General features: G+C 33.0%; 1 long non-coding RNA gene across 3 annotated transcripts in view; it reads right to left on the bottom strand.

Moving 5' to 3' along the window:
* The window catches only part of LOC107976872 (uncharacterized), a 141,894-nt gene that overhangs the window by 78,855 nt on the left and 41,594 nt on the right, over positions 1–21,445 (bottom strand). For all 3 annotated transcript variants that reach the window (XR_001721160.3, XR_010148608.1, XR_008537161.1), the window contains one exon: positions 1,487–1,613. This is a non-coding gene — a long non-coding RNA (uncharacterized LOC107976872). The remainder of the gene's footprint in view (positions 1–1,486; positions 1,614–21,445) is intronic.

Here is a 21,445-nt window from a genome sequence, read left to right as displayed (position 1 = left end):
GGCAGAAAAATGTGAAAAGGAGAGACAGGCCTTCCTGCCCTCGAACATAGGACACCAAGTTCTTCAGTTTTGGGACTCAGACTGGCTCTCCTTGCTCCTCAGCTTGCAGACAGCCTATTGTGGGACCTTGTGATCATGTAAGTTAATACTTAATAAACTCCACTTTATATATATATATATATATATATATATATATATATATATATACACACACACACACACACACATATACACACACACACATATACATATATATATATACACATATATATACCCTATTAATTCTGTCTAAAAGAACCCTAATACAATGACTAATCTAATATTTGGCATAGAGGGTCTTAGACTTAAAATATCTTCTATGGATACAGACAGGAAAATCTAAGAATAGAAAAAAGAGAAAAAATTAAGAAAATTATTCTAAAGGAAGAATTAAAAAAAATTAAATGTTAGAAAACACTGGTAAGATAAATAAAAATGTGAATCAGGCATATTTTACATCCAGCAATTCCTGGTAACATTTTAACAAAAAGATGATAATGTATCTATATGCTTTTCTCTACCTTGAAACAACAATAATACTTCATTTTTATATTTTTACAGATTTAGGAAATATAAGCACAATGTTGTTATATGGATATACTGGGTACTAGTGAAGTCTGGGCTTGTAGTTTAACACCTAAATAGTGTACATTGTACCTATTAGGTAATTTCTCATCCTTCACTCCTCTCCCACTCTTCTACCTTTTGAGGTCTCCAATGTTCATAATTCCACATAATGTATACACATTATTTAGCTCCCACTTATAAGTGATATAATGCAATATTTGACTTTGTTTTTGAGTTATATCACTTAAGATAATAGCTTCCAGTTCCACCCATGTTTCAGCAAAAGACGTGATATTATTATTTTTATGGCTGACTAGTATTTTATATATATGTGTATATATATATAATAAAATATGTATATATAATATTATATAGATAATAAAAAATATATATAATATTTTCTTTATCCAATCATCTGTTGATGGACACTTAGGTTGATTCCATATGTTTGTTACTGTGAATAGCGCTGCGATAAATATACAAATGCAAATATCTTTTTGATATAATAATTTCTTTCCTTTTGGATAGATATCCAGTGGTAGGATTGCTGGATCAAATGCTGGTTCTACTTTAAGTTCTTTGAGAAATCTCTATACTGTTTTTCATAAGGTTTATACTAATTTACATTACCACCAACAGTGTAAAAGTTTTCCCATTTTTCTGCATTCTTGCCAATATCTGTTTTTTTGTTTTTTTGTTTTTTTGTTTTTTTTTTTTGAGTAATAACCATTTTGTCAGATGTAAGGTTGTATCTCATTGCACTTAATTTGCATTTCTCTGGTGATTAGTGATGGTGAACGTTTTTTCATATGCCTCTTTGCTTTTGATTGCCATTTGTATGTCTTCTTTCGAAAAATCCCTCTCCATGTCTTTTACTCACTTTTTATTGGGGTTGTTTTACTCTTGTTGAGTTTTGTTTGAGTTCCTTGTAAATTCTCGATATTAGTCCTTTGTTGGATGCATAGCTTGCAAGTATTTTCTCCCATTCTGTAGGTTGTCTATTCACTCTGTTAAAACACAATAGTTTAGAGCAAGTTATGTGCCAAATTCATGACTTGTCTAGCAATTACTGCTTCTCCCCCCAAAAAGAATTGAAGAACACTATCAAGGGAAAATACCCTCCAGATTGTATTCAAGATTAAGATATAGTTGTTGTTTGATAAATATTTGTAAAACAAGCTTGTTTCTTGAAAATTATATAGATGTTGAAGGTATAATAGGTACACTTGTTTTTGTCAGAGGTACAGGAAAATGCTCTAAAACTTTTAAAACTGAATACATCAAACAACATGTTCAGTAAATATTAAGCAAAATTTGTCAGAAATACAAAGAATTCTTGACTAAAAAATACTTATGGTGCAACATGTCAACTCCCCGTATGAGAGAGTAAACAGTCTTTATCAGGCTCATGGAGAATTTATTTAAAATGTTAAAAGTATGTCTAAGAAAAATATAAACATATTTAATAAAGATATACATTCAGACAGCAGTCTCTGATTGTAATGTTATTCCTGTTTAATCTTTTGGTCAAAGTGTAAATCAAAACCCAAAACTTTATACTACTGGAAAAGTAATGAAAAAGGAGAACTAATTCTGTTGGTCATAGTAAAAGCTAACCTCAGAGGAAAATTTATAGCCATAACATTTCCATTATTAAAGGCATGTATAAGTAAATAAATAAACAAATGTAAGTTATATTAATTTTTCTGGATAATCTGCTATAGATTATATGATAAATATTCCCAATTTCTTTGACCTTTACAACAATATTGTATGTTTGAGTAGATAGCAAGATGCCTCAGCAGAAGACCAAAATGAGCTACTGAAAATTGACAGGTAATCGATCACAAAACAAAGTGATTATCTTAAAGGATAAAGAGAATGTGAACCACAAACATCTGAGATAGGTTTCAGTCAATTTAGGAAGTTTATTTTGCCAAAGTTAAGGACGCATGCCCATGGCAGCCTCAGGAAGTTCTCATGACATATGCCCAAGGTAGTTGGGTCACAGCTTGGTTTTACACATTTTTAGGGAGACATGAGACATCAATCAATATATGTAAGATAAACGTTGGTTTGTTCCAGAAAGGCGGGACAACTCAAGCAAAGGCGGGACAGCTGGAGGCTGGGAGGGGACTATCGGGTCATTGGTACATAAAAAAAAAAAAAATTGTATTCTTTTGGGTTTCTGAATAGCCTTTCCAAAGGAGGCAATCAGATATGCTGCTGTCTCAGTGAGCAGACAGATGACTTTGAATAGAATGGGAAGCAGGTTTGCCCTAAGCAGTTCTCAGTTTGACTTTTCCCTTTAGCTTACTGATTTTGGTGTGCCAATATTGATTTTCCTTTCACAAGGGATATTATATAATAAAAAGAGGCCAACTTATGAAAAGACAAACCATTTCTAAATATAGCCACATTTAGTGGGAGTGATAGGAAGCTCTTAGCAATCTAAAAACAGAAGCAGTGATGTGCTAGAACTAGCCCAAGAGAGTTGATTGTTAAATTGTTAGATATTTCAATTAATATAACAATGAAAACTTTGTATAGCTTTCATTGGGAATATTTACACCGTGAAACTCGTAAATGCCACAAACCAGCATGTCCTCTCTATTCCCAGACAACTAGTTGTTAAATATTCACATCACTCAATAAAAGGGAACACACTCAACCCAGTAAAAGGGAACACACTCAACCCAATAAAAGGCATCTATGAAAATCTGCAGCTATCATTATAAGAAATTATCAAAAGCTGGTCTTTCAAAATTAGGGAAAAACGTATACTCAAGACACTTTGGTAGTAATATAAATATAGACTTACAGATCACATAGAACAAAACAGTTACTTTAAAATGGATTACTGACAAAAACACTGAATCTGACAGAAAATAAAGTCTTTAATCAGTGGTGTTGGAACAAATGGATGTCCATATGTTACAAAAATGAATACAATGAAACGCAATGCTCATCTTACTCTGAAAACAAAAAGTAACTTGAAATAAGACTTATAGAAAATTATAGAACACTCAATATTGGTTCAAGGTGACAAAAAGTAGACCTGTGGTATCCTGTTTCTAGGGAAAGAAGGGGATTTACTGCAAAGGGACATGAGGAACGTTTTTATGCAGGTCACAAATTTTTGTAATTTGGATAGTAAGTTGGTTACATGATTGTTTAAAATGATCAATGAGACTATAACATTGCCGTGAGTGTATTTTATAGTATTTAATTTAGACCTTATGAAAATCGATTTTTTAAATTATCAAGGAAGACCTTTTTTCTGGTTATGATTAATCTGTGACAGATCAACCTCTCCTCTAAATATCTAAACATCCATACACAAAAAGTACATTTTATGATTTCATTCTTTTAATACTCTAGAAAAAGACAAAACTATAGTGACAGAGAGCAGATCAGAGATTGCCTGATGTCAAGCATATTAGTGAAGACATTGCCTAGCAAGGAGTGCAAGAAAACAAGACAAACATATGACTAAAAAAAAAAATTAAAATGTTGACCGTGGGTTTGTTATACATGGCTTTTATTACTTTGATCTATGTTCCTTTTTTGCCTAGTTGTTGGGTGTTTTGTTTTTTGTATGAAAGTATGCTGGATTTTTTCAAAAGCTTTTTCTGCATGTATCAAGATAATTATATGACTTTTGTTTTTAATTTTGTTTATGTGATGAATCGTATTTATTGATTTGCATTTGTTGAACCATCTTTGCAACCCTGGAATGAGACCCACTTGATTGTGGCATATTACCTTTGTGATGTGCAGTTGGATTCAGTTGGCTAGTATTTTATTGAGGATTTTTGTATCTCTGCTCATCAGGAATATTGGTCTGAAGGTCTGTAGGTCTGTAGTTCTTTTTTAATTTTGTCGTTGTCTGGCTTAGCTATCAGGGTGATACGGCCTTCGTAGAATGAGTTAGGAAGTATTCCCTCCTTGATTTTTTGGAAGAGCTTTAGGATGATTAATACCAGTTCTTTGTATGTTTTGTAGAATTTGGCTGTGAATTCATCTGGTCCTAGGCTATTATTATAATTATTATTATTATTATTATTATTATCACTGATTCAATCTTACTACTTAGAAATACAATTGGTATTTCTTCCTGGCTCAAACTTAGGAGGTTTTATGTTTCCACGAATGTGTTAATTTCATCTAGATTCTCTAGTTTGTATAATTGTTCATAGTAGTTTCTGATGATCTTTGGTATTTCTATGGTATGAGTTGTAATGTCTCCATTTTCATGTCTAATTATGTTTATTGGTATCTTCTCTCTTCTTGGTTACCCTAGCTAGTGGTCTATTAATTTTTTTTATCTTTTCAAAGAACCAACTTTTCATTTCATTGATTCTTTGTATTTGACGTATTCATCTTCAATGAAAATATACTAGGAATCAACATCTAAAAGACAACTAGAATATCTTCATATATTCGACGAACTAAGAATATAATTCTAAGTAGCCTTTGGGCTAATTATTTTAACTAAATATTGCTTATCAAACTTTTTAATTCAGTTAAAATAGCACAGAAAAGAAAATATGTAGCTTAATATGCATATATTATAAAAATACTTAAAATTAACAGGCTAAGTATCTACCTCAGGATGTTAGAAAAAGAATCAAAACATACAACAAAATAAATTAGAATGTATACAATATGAATGTGAGAAGAAGCTCCTAAAAAAACACAGACTTGATATAGTCAAAAGCTGATCCTTTTACAATTCTAGTAAAATATATAAATTTCTGGCAAGTTGGATAGAAAGAAAAAGAGTAAAGACAAACAAGAGTAACAAATATGTGTAATAAAATAGAAGACTGATTCAGATTCCGAAGACATTAAAATGTTTTGGAGTATATTGTGAACCATGTTTTGTTTATGAATTCAAAATATAAATGAAATATATACATTTTTAGAAAAAAATGTTTTTTAAAATTGAAGGAACCATAGAGATTTGAAAACACCTGTAACAATAAAGAAATTTGATTATTGAACAAATATTTTCATAAACAAAATTTTAGGCTCAGATGACTTCACTAGCAAGTTCTACCAAAATTCTAAACTTTTACAAACTATTCTAGAGAAGTAATTAAAAGGAAGCTTGGCCATTATCATCATTCCTATTTAATATTTTAATGGTCCTAGACAGTAGATTCAGATTTGAGAGAGAAAAAGCCAGTAAGGACAGTGCAAGAAATAAAGATCCCAAGACAATAATTAAATGTAATTATAAAATAGCAACTAAAATACTATCAATTCAAATCTAAAGTATATAAAAAGATAAACATCATGTGTAGGATTGGTTTATAACTAGAACATTATTATTTAAACCTAAGAAAGTCAGTCAATACAAGTCACCATACTTATAGCATATAATGAAAATTTTAAGTAAAATTTTAAGATCTGAATAAATGCAAAAGGAGTAGTTTCTTTAATATAACATTCATTCATAATTTAAAAAGTAAAGCCTTGTAGATAAGGAATTAATCTAGCAAACACCATGTTTTCTCTGTTTTTTACCTGCCTTGCTATTTATTTTATATTATCCTTTTGATTAATTTATAAACTTTATAGTTTGTTTTGTACACAGTCATGGTATCACAGTTAAAAAGAAAACATGGATGTGCTTGCTTTTATCTGGCATTTGTTTCTAAAAAAATGTTTATAAAATTATAAGCATGGAAAGTTTGGAAGATTAGTATACTTAATTCAGATATAGTCACTGCATTTGACTGCAACATTGTAAGTATAAATTTTGAATAACAACATGCTTTGTGTTTTCATTTCATGTTGTGAAGAAATGAGGCATGACCATTACATCATTTCTATTTAATATTTAATATTTTAATCATCACAGGAAGTAAATTAAGATTAGCAAAAGCAAAAAAAAACTGATATTAGCATTGAAAAGAAAAAGGCAAACTGTAAGTTTTCAGAGATGATATGACTGAATAAAAGAATTTTCCAAAATCCTATGATTCAATTATAATATTAGGCAGTTTAGCAAAATCGCTATGTATATTATCAGTATAAAAATATTCTTATTTCTTCAGACAGCACAAGAAGCATGATGCTGGCATATGCTTGTGGTAAGGACCACAGGGAGCTTACAGTCATGGTAAAAGCTGATGGGGAATCAGGCATCTCACATGGTGAGAGTGGGTGCATGAATAAACCATTTTCAAACTTACCATTTACAATTTTATATATCTATATATAACATATATAGATATTTGTAATTATATATAACATAATAGATAAAATACATAATAAAATCTAAGTTACATTTTAATCACAACAGAAAATCATAAACATCTATATTTTTCATAATTTTCTTCATGTTTATCTACATAACAAACACACACAAATACAGAATGATTTTGACATGGTTAATATTACAAGGTGAAATTATATACAGACTTCCATATATCTTAAATATCTGCAACAATATCTCATGGAAAACACAAATCATTCTATGGCAACTGGAATAAATATAAAATATTATTTTTTCATATCTACCTTTCCAAACAAATGGCTACATCATAATTTAATTATTTCTTATACAGAAGAGTATTTTCTAACTTATATGAATTTTTTATCATTTAAAAATACTGCAAAAACAGCCTCACTGCTATATCCTATACGTGCGTGTGTGTATGTATAAATATTTTATCCATGATATGTTTAATCAATAAAAAGCAAATGAGCTCAACACAAATATATGTGAATATATTTTTGCATATATTTATATGAAAACAGAAACAAGTATGTATGCAAAAATACAAAACAGGCTATCAAAAGTTGGGTACAAGAAGGATCTAAGCTTGTAAGTCATTCAGATAGGGAATAAATAAATTTACTTTTACATGCATTTGTATATGCTTATCTATGCATACAGGAATAAAACATACATAGTAATATCTGTGTATGTAGGCAGTCCTGTATATTACTATAGAGTGGGACCATAAAAATAACCATAAAAACTTAAGTCATGTAAAGGGATCTTGATAATCAATGAGAAAAATTATAATTGTTTCGTGGTCTTTAAAAATTATTTTCCAAGACATTAAAAATACTCTTATTGGTAGTTATGAATGTATATGAAAATTAAAAATTAGTGCAACTGACATTTATTTTATACAATGTTAATTAATACATTAGAAACATTTATGAATTATTTCCTTATTAAAACTGATTAAGAATAGTTTGAAGAGCTCTTGTTTTCTTCTCATTGTTTAACTTGTGATAGGAAGTGAATATCTTTATATACTTTGGTGAATTATGGTATCCTCTTATAATTTGGATCAACTTCCAACATGTTATTCTTTGCACTTTAAATGTGATTTAATATCTCCAAGAATGATTCTAATGTGAAATTTTCTGTTGATATGACTTCTTCTGTAACATCTTTATCCTTTTCCACATATGCACTTTCTCATTTATGCATTCCACTAGATTTATTTAGCAACATATCCAGAGTGTCTTAAACTATGGGAGTGTCAATATTTCCACGGTTTCCTATTTCATCAATTAACTCCACTTACATCAATTCCAATTTTACTTCTGGTGTTATCACTTTTTGTTTTATTACTGTGCTTGTATCCTTGTTGGCTAATGTCCTGTTTGGAGTAACTTTTTATAAAATGTCATGTGACCCTATTACTGGATGCAAAAAGGCAGCATGACTATGTGGTTTGCTGTTGTTGTGTGAACTGAATAAAATGTGCACAGTAACCAATAACTGACAGACTTGAAAGAAATAACCTGATTTTTCTTTTTGCGCAGAGATGGGTTTTGGTCTCTCTCTAGTTGGCCCTGCCACTGCCAGCTGCAACTGCATTCCTGATTGCCTAGAAAGAAGATCCTTTGAAATCTGACATCTGTATCCAGAGAGCAACATAATGATTCTGTAGCCAAGTTAGAAATAAGAATGGCTCTTGCACCTGCTCTCACCATGTAAAACGCCTGCTTCCCCATCACTTTTCAGCATGACTATAATCTCTCTAAAGTCCTCACCACAAGCAGATACGAGCACCATGCTTTTTGTGCCATCTGAAGAACTGATTCCAGAACCTAAATGCTTAAACACCAACTGTTTGGTCTGGTTATAAGAAAGTGGGTAAATTTTATACTCAAAAATTTTAGAAATTATCGAGTTTAGAGAGTGTATGGAGAGTTGATGCCGAAGCCAAAGTTGAAGAGAGAGGAATTTGGCAACACTGCACAGAGTGCTTAAAGGTTAGGGCTAGTTCCCACCCTCAAATGGCTCCTGGGAACGGCAGCATGGCTATGAATGCCAGGGAGTATCAAAGAGCCATGAGGTTGGGTATTTGCCTAGCTACTTACTGGCCATTAGTCTTAATCATCATCTGCTACTAAATCACATCCCACAATACAACACCAAAAATTATCCTCTTAACATATACACCTGTGAAACCAAGTGCAAAAATTCACCCACACATCAAGATCCTGTAAAGAGCTCAGGCCCCTTGAAAGCATCCAGAAATGAAGCTAACTGACTATACTTAACTCACACCACCGTTAAAGGAATATCAACCCTCCTAGATGAGACAGAAATTAGTGCAAGAACTCTGGCCATCCAAAAAACCGGAGTATTCTCTTACCTCCAAAAAAGCCCACTTGCACCCCCACCCCCAACACTGGTTTTTTAAGGAGTCTGAAGTGACAGAAAACACAGATATAGAATTCAGAATTTTAATGGTGAAGAGGCTAGTCTAGATTCCGGAGAAGGATAAAACTCAATGCAAGGAATCTAGTAGAACAATTTAACAGCTGAAAGACAAAATAGCCATTCTAAGAAAGAACAAAACAGAAATTCTAAAGCTGAAAAATTCACTACAAGATCTTATAATACAATCAGGAGTATTAACAGCAGAATAGACCAAGCAGATGAAATAATCTCAGAGCTCGAAAACCGTATCTTCAAATCAACCCAGACAGGCAAAAATAAAAAAAGAGAATTTTTAAAAATGAACAAAACCTCTGAGAAATATGGGATTATGTAGAGAGACCAAATCTATGATTTACTGGCCTTTCTGAGACAGAAGGAGACAGGACTTGGAAACTGTATTTGATGATGTAGCCCATAAAAAATTTCCTAATCTCACTAGAGATTTTCATGTGTAAATCAAATAAATATAGAGAACCCTGCCTAGATACTATACAAGATGACCATGCTCAAGACACATAGTTATCAGATTCACTGAGGTCAATACAAAAGGAAAAATCTTAAAGGTAGCTAGAGAAAAGTGTCAAGTCACATACAAAGGGAAGCCCATAAGGATAGCACCAGATCTATCATCAGAAACTTAAATGCCAGCAGAGATTGGGGGCGGGGGGGGCTTCAGTATTCTTAAAGAAAAGAAATTCAAATGAATAATTTAATATTCCACCAAACTAAGCTTCATGAGTGAAGGAAAATGAAGTCTGTCTCAGAAAAGGAAATGCTGAGAGAATTCGCTTCAAGTAGACCAATCTTACAAGAGGTCCTGAAGGGAGTGCTAAACATGGAACTGAAAGAATGACACCTGCTACCACAAAAACACATTTAAGCACATAGTCCATAAGCACTGTAAAATAACTACACAATCAAATCCTCATAACAACCAGCTAACAGCAAGATGACAGTATCAAAAGCTCTCATATCAATACTAACCCTAAATGTAAATGGGCTGAATGGCTGGATTCGGTTTGCTAGTGTTTCGTAGAGAATTTTTGCAACTAAGTTCATCAGGGATATTGTCGTGTCTCTGCCAGCTTTTGGTGTTAAGACGATGCTGGCTTCATAGAATGAGTAAGGGAGGAGTTCTTCCTGGATTTTTTGAATAGTTTCAGTAAGATGGATACCAGATCTTGGTACTTCTGGTAGAATTTGGCTGTGAATCCATCTGATCCAGAGCATTTTTTTTTCTTGGTAGGTTTGTTATTACTCACTTAACTTCAGAGCTAGATATTCATCTATTCAGGATTTCAATATCTTCCTGATTCCATCGTGGAGTATCATGTGTTTCCAGGAATTTATCCCTTTCCTTTTGATATTCTAAATTGTGTGCATAGAGTTGTTCGAACTATTCTTTGATGATCTTTTGTATTCCTTGGGATCTGTTGTAATGTCATATTTTTCTATTTCTGATTGTACTTATTTGAATCTTCCCTTTTTTCCCTTTGTTAATCTAGCTAGTGGTCTAGCAATACTGTTTATTTTTTTCAAATAATCAACTCTTGATTTCATTGAACTTTTTTATGAATTTCTGCATCTCAATTTCTTTTATTTCTTCTTTAATTTTAATTTTTTCTGTTAGCTTTGGGGTTGTTTTCCTCTATTTTTTCCTAGTTCCATTAAGTGCAAAGTTATATTGATAACTTCAAATTATTCTAACTTCTTGATGGTGTTTGTAACTATCTAGCAGCACATAGAAAAGTTAATACACTGTGACCAAGTAGGCTTTATTTCTGGGATGCAAGGTTGTTCATCGTATACAAGTCAAGAAATGCTATTCACCACATAAACAGAATTGAAAGCAAAATACATGATTATCTCAATATCTGTATAAAAATCTTTTGATAAAATTCAACATCCCTTCATGATAAAAAGCCTCAAGAAACTAGGCATCAAAAAACATACCTCAAAATAATAGGAGCCATCCATGCCAAACCTGCAGCCAACATCACACTAAACAGGCAAAAGCTGGAACCATTCCCCTTGAGGACTAGAATATGAGAGGTATGCCCACTCTCACCAGCCCTGTTCAAAGTAATACTGGAAGTTCCAGCCAGAGCAATCAGGCAAGAAAAATAAATAAAAGGCACCAAAATGGGAAAAAAAAAAGATATCAAACTATCTCTCTTTGTCGATGATATGATTCTATAGACAGGAAACCCTAAAGACTACACCAAAAAGACTACTAGAACAGGTAAACAATTTTAGTAATGTTTCAGAATACAAAATCAATCTTCAAATGTCAGTAGCATTTCTATACAATAATAACATCCAGGCTGAGAGTCAAAGCAAAAACACAATTCCACTTGCAATAGCCACAAAAAATAAAAGATATACTTAGGAAGACAGCTAACTAAGAAGGTGAAATGTCTCTACAAGTAGAACTACAAAGCACTGCTGAAATAAATCAGAGATGATGCAAATAAATAAAAAAAATTCTATGCTTATGGATTGGAAGAATCAATATCATTAAAATGGCCATCCTCCCAAAGCAATTTATAGATTCAACACAATTTCTATCAAAATACCAACATCATTCTTCACAGAATTAGAAAAATAATCTAACATTCATATAGGACCAAAAGAAAGATCCCAAATATACAAAACAATCCTAAGCAAACAAACAAACAAACAAAAAACAAACTTGGTAGCATCACACCACCTAACTTCAAACTCTACAAGAAGATGACAGGAATGAAATCAGCATGACACTGGTACAAAAACAGACAAATAGACCAATGGAATAGAACAGAAACTCAGAAATAAGGGTGCACACCTACAACCATCTTATTTTTGACAAGACTGACAAAAACAAGCAAAGGGGAAAAGGCTCTCTATTCAATAAATGGTGCTGGGATAATTGGCTAGCCATATGCAGAAGATCAAAGCTGTACCCATATCTTTTACTATATACAAAAATTAACTCAAAATGTATTAAAGATGTAAATGGAAGACCTCAATCTATAACAAGTCCTAGAAGAAAATTAGGAAATATCCTTCTCAACATCAGCATTGGAAAATAATTTTTGGCTAAATCCCCAAAAGCAATTGCATCAAAAACAAAAATTGACAAGTGGAACCTAATTAAGCAAATGGGCTTCTGCACAGCAAAAGAAACTATCAATAGAGTAAACAGACAACCAACAAAATGGGAGAAATATTTGCAAACTATGTATCCCACATAGGTCTAATATTTAGAATCTACAAGGAACTTAACAAGTAAAAACAAATAACTCCATTATAACATTGGCAAAAGACATGAACAAGCAATTCTTGAAAGGACATTCAAGCAGCAAACAATCATATGAAAAAGTGCTCATCATCTTTAATCATCAAAGAAATCCAAATAAAAACTACAATGAGATACCATCTCACATCAGTTAGAATGGCTATTAATAAAAAGTCAATGATAACAAGGCTGGGCGTGGTGGAACACAACTGTAATCCTAGCAGTTTGGGAGGCCGAGGCATGTGGATCACTTGAGGCCACGAGTTTGAGACCAGACTGGCCAACACGATGAAACCCCATGTCTACCAAAAATACAAAACTTAGCTGGGCATGGTGGCACACACCTGTAACCCCAGTTACTCAGGAGGCTGAGGCAGGAGAATTGCTTGAACCCGGGAAGTGGAGGTTTCAGTGAGCTGAGATGGTGCCCCTGCACTCCAGCCTGGATGACAGAGCAAGATGCTGAAAAAAAAAAAAGTAAATGATAATAGATGCTGGTGAGGCTGCAGAGAAAAGAAAACACTTATGCACTGTTAGTGGGAATGTAAACTAGTTCAGCCACCGTGGAAAGCAGTTTGGAGATTTCTCAAAGAATTTAAAACAGAGCTATGAATCAACCCAGCAATCCCATTATTTAATATATATCCAAAGGAAAATATATTATTATTATACCAAAAAGACATAGCTACTTGTATGTTCATTCACAGTAGCAAAGACATGGTATCAATATAGTTGCCCATTTATGGTGGACTACATAAAGAAAATGTGGTACATATACACCATGGGTTACTGTGCAGCCATAAAAAAGTATGAATTCATGTTCTTTGCAGCAATATAGATCAACTGTAGACCATAATCCTAAGTTAATTAATGCAGGAAAAGAAAACAAAATGCCACAGGTTCTCACTTATAAGTGGGAACTAAACACTGAGTACACATAGACATAAGCATGGGACAACAGACATCGTGGACTACTAGAGTGGAGAGGGAGGGTGGTGTGGGCTTAAAAACTACCTACTGGGTACTATGCTCACTACCTATGTGCAGTATACTCATGCGAGAAAGCTGCAGTTGTACAATCTGTATTTAAAATAAAAGATGTAATTTCTTAAAAAAGAAGTAACATGATTTTTTTTTACTGATCATGGCGCACATCTGTCATTTGCATGGTTATTTCTAATATTAGAAAGAAGAGCTAGCAGTGAAGCTTGTACTTATACTGCACGGTTAATATACCATTATGTCTAAACTTGTACTTATCCAAGCCATGCCAAGAGGACAACTTGTCTATTATGTGTATTTATAAAGGTATGAATAAATTCCATTGTTTTCTTTGTTACAACAACCATGTGTTTATCATTTTAATTTGGAAAATTTCAAATGAGTTACTGTGTAACAAAAATGAGGCCTATTATTTGCATGTGTAAGAGATACTGAAGATATTGCCCGTTTCATATCATAATTCACCTCTATCTATCCATGGTGCCAATTACAAACACCTGAGACTCTCTGCCTAAGGATTTTTTTTTTTCTTCCTTGTTGTGGGTACACTAAGCCAGAGCAGTTAATCTGAAAGGGCAGGAACGTTAAATCTTTGGAAGTAGCCCTCAACTAGTGATGGAAGAAAAGTTGTCAGATACGCACAAACTTCTTGCTCTTCATTTGTCCTAACTCCAGGGAATGTTCTTTACTGTCTCTCAAAATATTGAAGTGGGATTTCCTTCTGCTTCTCTGGTGGTAATTTGCTTAGTAATCACATTTTATTGACTTCCTTTCTGGCCTTGTCTCATGTGTCCGTATTCTACCAGTGTTTTCTGAAAATAAATACATAACTTTCATTCTCATCCTTGAGGATGTCCTTCTGGAGAAACGCAAAATAAAGAAGTAAAAACAAAAGAAATTAATTCTGAGTAATTTCAGGAAAAATGCAAAATATGCCAAAAAATCATAGCAAATAACAAAAAAGTATAATGATGAAATACTGGTTTCATAAAAAATATTTGTAAGTGCATTTGTTCTTTGTTTAGATTCACACATACAGACATCTCTTCTCCAGGTTGTGAGGAGTAGAGCATTATCACTCAAAGAGAAGTAAGTTCATTACTATAAAAGATCTTCAGTTGGAAGTTGACAAGTACAGGAAATTCTGTGAAAGTATTTGACTATTTCAAAATTCAGAAAAGGTAGAAACAAGGAAGGTTTAGGGAACTCAGCAAAAAGGCAAGTTTATACTTTTGTCCTAGAATATCCTCCAGGCAATATTGTGAATAAGTTATACCATGAGAATATAAGTTATTTGAATTCACATGCAGTAATGAATAAAACCCTTGATATTTGTCTCCAAATTAGGACATCCTCATCTATGATTTTTATTTTTACTCATTTTTAATGAATTATGGATGGGGAAAACACTTTCGATGCATTTTTAGCTTGAATGTATTATTCTGTTTCTTGTGAGCAATCTTCAGTAATTCTGTATCACAGAACTCACAACAAGCATGGAATTAAATTGCTTCCATGAAAAACATCTTGAATTTGGTGTGTTGTTTCTTTGATTGGAGATACATGTTGACTATCACTATCTACAGAAATGTGCAATTTAATCATAGATTTCACTGTGTGAAAAAGAACTGAAACTCTGAGTAATGGGGCAGAATGCATTTCCAAAAGGTTATTTAGGTTTAAAATTTTCTTGAGAGAAATCAGGTTGCAACTTTTAAAACCTACAACCTCATGTTTTTTCATTATGAAATTGGAAAGAGTGCTGACAATTTGAAACTAACTTTTGGGATTTGTTTTATTCCATGAAGAATAGCATAAAAGTGTAGGAGAAAACACAATCTATTATTGGTTGACAATGACAATTAGAAAGGAGAGACAGGCGTAACTGAAATACTGAAATAAACATATTATGGAATGCATTAGTCCATTCTCACATTGCTATAAATAAATATCTGAGACTGGGTAATTTATAAGAAAAGAGTTTTAATTGGCTCATGATTCTGCAGGCTTACAGGATGCATGATACTGGCATCTGCCTGGCTACTGTGGAGGCCTCAGGAAACTTACAATCATGGCAGAAGGTGAAGGGGAAGCAGGAACATCACAAGACAAAAAAGAGGAACGAGAGAGAACAAAATTGGAAGTGCTACAAACTTTTTAATGACCAGATCTCATGAGAACTCACTCATTATTGCAAGGACAATACCAAGGGGAATGGTGCTAAAACATTCATGAGAAATCTGCCCTATGATCCAAACGCCACCCACCAGGGCCCAACTGCAACATTGGGAATTACATTTCAATATGAGATTTGGGCAGGGACACACATCAAAACTATATCATGGAGATTTCTCATTTTCTCTAGGGCCCTGGTGATCAAATTTCTGTTCTATAGCATAACAATTGTGCTCACTCCTAAACATCTTGGTGCTCCCTTTCTCTGTTTACTATAAATACTGTCTGGGTAATATCACAGGGTAACCGAACTTCGGGTTTTTCTATTTGTTGATGTTTCTTAAAAACAAACAGACAAATAAAACTCTGGGTGTTCTCTTTCCTTCTGAACTTCAGATCAGTAACTCCAAATGTCCAGTGGAATAGTTCTGCCTCCATATAATTAATCTTAAAGCACTCATGCTAAAATAGTTATTTTGGAGCCACTACCATGCCCTAACCTATCCTTTTCTTTTCTGATTCTTTTCTGGGTAGTAACAACTCCATGAAAACATTCATACAAGCAAGAAATAATTGAAAATCTAGACTTCAAACCTTTTTTTCTTACCCTTTTAAAAAATCCAACAATTTACAAATTCCTGTTGAGTTCACTATCTGAGATTCTCTTGCATCTTTTTTCCTTTTCATCTGCACTACCATTTCTCTCTGAAGCTTTTGTCTCCTATCACCGTTCATTACACCCTACAATTTACTCTCCATACTATCAACAGTATAACTTTTAAAAATGCAAATGTGATTGCTACACCTTGTTCTCACACTCTTCATTGTTTCTGCACCACCTACCTAATAAATCAAATGGTATCTCAGGCCTTTTCCGCTTGTATATCTGGTGATACAGAAAACAGGATACTTTGAAAAACTTTACATGTAAAAAACATGAAATTATTGAAGCAATACTCTAGAGAACCATTTTTATAGAACCATCACTGTTCTGACAACAGAGTAAGGCGCATTCTGTGAGACCATAAGCAAATTTAAACACATAGATGTATTGAGTTAAATAGCAGCAAAGATGGAGCTGCCTTACGGACACTTACCAGTTCCTACTGACCTGCTCCTTCATTTATTTTGGCTACATAATGAACTATAAACAAATCCTTGAAAATGAGCATGCAACTAAGTTCAACTTGGAAATACTCCTTCCTAAATTAAGTTAAGATTGAGCAATGATACAGTTCCCATCCTTTAGTAATGTTGTGACAGAGGAATCCCCAAGCTAAAATGTTAAAATGACTAAAGAACAAAAAGCAGAAATAAAGAGGGAGGGAGGTAGGGAGAGAGAAAAAAAAAGAAGGAGGGAAGAGGAGTGAAAGGAGAGGAAAGGAAGGATAAGAAACAAAGAAAGGAAGGAAAAAGAAGGGAAAGAAAAAAGACAGAAAAATAAATCCACATCTAGATACATTGTCGTGAAGTCAAGTTGCTATGGTTTGAATGTGTCCCCTGCAAAATTCAGGTGTTGCCAATGTCATCTCATTAAAAGGTGAGATTTTCAGATGTTATTGGGCCATAAGGGCTCCTTCATAGTTAATGGGATTAAGAGGCTCCATTCATCCATCAGATAGCTTGTTTTTTGTCCTTCCACCTTCTGCCATGTGAGGACATAGCATTCTTTTTTCTCCAGAGGATGTGGCAAGAAGGCCTTCACTAAATATCAAATGCTGGCATCTTGATGTTGGACTTCCAGAACTATGATTTCCAGAACTATGACTTCCAGAACTATGACAAATAAATTTCTGATTTTTATAAATTATCCAGTCTGTCATATTCTGTTATAGAAGTTCTGGAATTCCCAGTCTTTGGTATTCTACTATAGTAGCATAAAGAAAGACACAAATTAAAAAAAAATTACTAAAGCAACTAACAAGAAAGATTGTTTATAAAAGAGCCAAAAAAAAATCAAAATTGACCTTTTAAAACAGAAGGGTATAAAAAGTATCTTTAAATCTTTGAGGAAAATAATTATCTAGAAATAAGTATCAGAAAACAGAGAATTTAACATGAATAGAATCTCACTAAAGATGTTTTAGTTGTCTACTGATTCATAAACAGTTATCACAACTCAGGAGTTTAAAACAACCCCCATTTATTTTCTCATAGTATGGAGCTCAGAGAGCAGGTAAGCTTGATTGAGTTCTTTGTCAAGGTTTTCATCAGGCTGAAATCAACCTATCAACAGGGCTAAGCTTTATCTAATTATCTATTCCCAAGCTCATTCTGTTATTAGCAGAATCCTGTCCTTGCTGTTGTCACATTATAGTTTCTGTTTTCTCTTGGTTAGGTAATGCTCTGATCTCCAAGACGCTGTTCTCAAACCTTGCTCTATGGCCTCCTCCAGCTCAAAGCCACCAACAAAGAACCTCTCCCACATCAAATCCCTCTCATATTTTAAATCTGAGTTCCCCTTTTGCAACCAGCTAAATAAATCTCTCTGTTTCTAAAGGGCTCAAGGGATTATGTTAGGCCCACCTGGATAATCTCCGCTTCCTAATCTGTGCCATATAACATAATAGAAGCATGAACAATATATTTCATCATATTTACAAGTTTCATTCACATTCAGAGGCAATGGGATTATATAAGACAGAGTGTCATTGAAAATAATTTTAGGATTCTGCCTACCATGAAAAGCTGTTTACAATTTGACTTAACAAAGTAGAAAAATTATTTACAAATGTATAATCAAAAGTGTAAGAAAGAATATTGAATAAATAAAATAGTAATCATGTGAGTAACTTTAAATAAAAATTAGCTAAATAAATTAATGATAATATTGCCTAATATTTGGGATTAAATCAATTTAAAATAGTTGAAGCACTTATCTCTGGAGTAAAGCTGGAGTTAAATCATTCTAAATCTTTATATTGTTTAAGAATGGGGTAAAACCACTAATTTACTTCATACATATTTTTTAAATCCATGTTATGATTTTTAAAAAATCCACTAAAATAAAAGAAGGTACATAACTAACAATGAGAATGAGAAAATATAAAAAGATCATAATTTCAATTAATCAAAAAGTAGAAAGGAAGAAAAAAATTAGATAGAAAAAGCTATACACGTAGAAAGGACAAAGGAAGCTTATAAAAGTGAGTTTATATAGTAATCAAACTGAATGTGACTGAAATGAACTCTCCAGTTAATACACAAAGATGATTAAACTGAATTAACAACAGAAAAGTGTCTGTTTGTTGTTTATAAGAGCTAAGTATTAAACATCGGATAAAAGTCAAACGTAAAAGTATAAAATAGATATATCAGAAAAAAGTAGCAAAAAGAAAGCTTGTGCTATGATATTAACATTTGATGAAACAGAGTTGAAGACAAAGCATTTCTAGAGACAAAGAGAAACATTGTATAATTATAAAAAGTTTAATTTTTGAGTAATATATAATGCATCTAATAAATAGCTTCAAATTATATAAAGCAAAAAAAATGACTAAAATACAAGGAGAAAATAACAAATATGCCATGACATTGACCCAAGCTTAATCTACCACTGTTAGCATTGAATAATCAAAGAAATGCAATACCTTATGAAAAGCACAATTAACAAGTTTTGTTTATTGAGCCCACCTAGATACTATAACCAACACTGGATAATGCATTTTGTCTTTTCTAAGCTATATGGACTATCAATACAAATTGCCAGTGTCCTGGCCATAATAAGCCATGGCCATGCTGAGTCCCATTATTTTTCCGTTTTCCTCTATGCTCTGACAATACTAACACATGAAAGTTTTTATTTGCAGGCTTTTGCCTATGCTGACTCTTCTCCCACTGATCTTCTCTAGTCCCCTTCTTCCCAAGTGACTTATTGACTCATTGTAAACAAAATAGAGTTATCTCTTTTGAGAAGCCTTTCCTAACCCCAAACGAACTTGATTATTCTCTTGTGTTTATTACCCATTTATCTTCATCCATTTATTTGTTTACATAATCAATCATTTTTCTGATGCTCTTTCAGTGTGCCACAGGCTGTGCACTTATTGGGGATATACCAGTGAGAGGGGGAAAAGAAAAGTCCTACCTAATGGAATGTCTAGACTGCTGGTGAGAACAGATTTTAATTAAATAATCAATGAGAATAGAAATGCATACTCCAAAAAAAAACAGAGCAATATAGTGTATGAGAACACTTAATAGAGGTATCCAACATTATCTGAGGGGCTTGAAAACCTTTTTGAATAAAATTTTGAATACTTATGATTTACAAATAGACTTATTTCATATATACTGATATGACTCCAGACATTCTTTCTAGGATTATGCACTTTTACTATTTTAATTCAATTTATTTGATTCCACATACTATGTAATGTAATTGTTGCTTTATTTGGTTAATGTTTATTTAAAATAACTCAAACAATTACCATTTTCTTTGCTCAACACTCCTCCTTACACTTTTTATAATACTTAGGTAATAGATTTTCTTTTTAAAAAATAGAGTCATGGATCCATTGGATTTGGTTAAATTAACAATTAGACCTTCTTAATACAAAGCACTGTCTCTTATCTCAGGTTAATGTTTCTAATACTTTTTGCTACCCTTAATGAAAAAAATAGAAAATAAGAAAATAAAAAAAAAATACAACTTACCCAGAGTTGCACAACTTAGGGAAATACTTGTTAAAAATGAAATTCACACCATATATATTTTGTTTTTTGCTTGTTTCATTTAAGCAAACATTAAGATTATATTGTAAAGTATTTGTGGGCATCTGTCTGTAAATATTTACGGAAGAAACATACCAGTTATCTTCTCACTCTATAGCTATAATAATCAATCTATCAGATATAAACACTAATGAGCTAAGCAAAAGTAAAAGTAAAATGTTTCCAAACTAAAATGAGGGACACTGTCATAAATCAGTAAATAAAAGCCTCATGCTAGTGAAGAAATCATATCTTCTTGGTAACATGGATACCCTGGGATGTAACCAGCAGAGAGATGATACATACCTCTCGACTAATGTGCCAGGCATGGTTTAAGCCCTTCAAATATGCAACACCACAAAATCATCACATAAGTCTTATAGGCCAGGTGCAGTGGCTCACACCTTTAATCTTAGCACTTTGGGAGACTTAGGAGTGTGGATCACCTGAGGTCAGGAGTTCGAGACCAGCCTGGCCAACATGGTGAGACCCTGTTTCTACTAAAAATACAAAAATTAGCTGGGCGTAGTGGTGGGTGCCTGTAATCCCAGCTACTCGGGAGGCTGAGGCAGGAGAATTGTCTGAACCTGGGAGGCGGAGGTTGCAGTGAGCCGAGATGGTGCCATTGCACTCCAGCCTGGGCAATAAGACTGAAACTCTGTTTCAAAAAAAAAAGTCTTATGAAGGACAACTGTGGGCAAATTATTGGATAATCATTGTGAGTCAAAGACTTAATGGACATTTTTTTATGTGAGTTAATATAAAATATTCACAACTGTTGTATTCATAGTAGTGACAAAAAGCAAAAGTTTTGAATGAAAGGTTACTTAACTTGATCACAAAGGTAGTTTGCCCATGGCAGGTGTTTGGAATCTAGTTAACTCCTGAATCTGGGCACTTTTTCCTGAATCACTGCTTTTGCAAACCCTTTCAATCTCCTTGTTTAATACTACTCAAGCTGCATTTTT

The sequence above is a fragment of the Pan troglodytes genome, chromosome 11 (assembly GCF_028858775.2).
Source record: "Pan troglodytes isolate AG18354 chromosome 11, NHGRI_mPanTro3-v2.0_pri, whole genome shotgun sequence".
Taxonomy (NCBI): domain Eukaryota; kingdom Metazoa; phylum Chordata; class Mammalia; order Primates; family Hominidae; genus Pan; species Pan troglodytes.
Note: the sequence above shows the minus strand (reverse complement) of the source record. Positions and strands in the feature narration are given on the sequence as shown.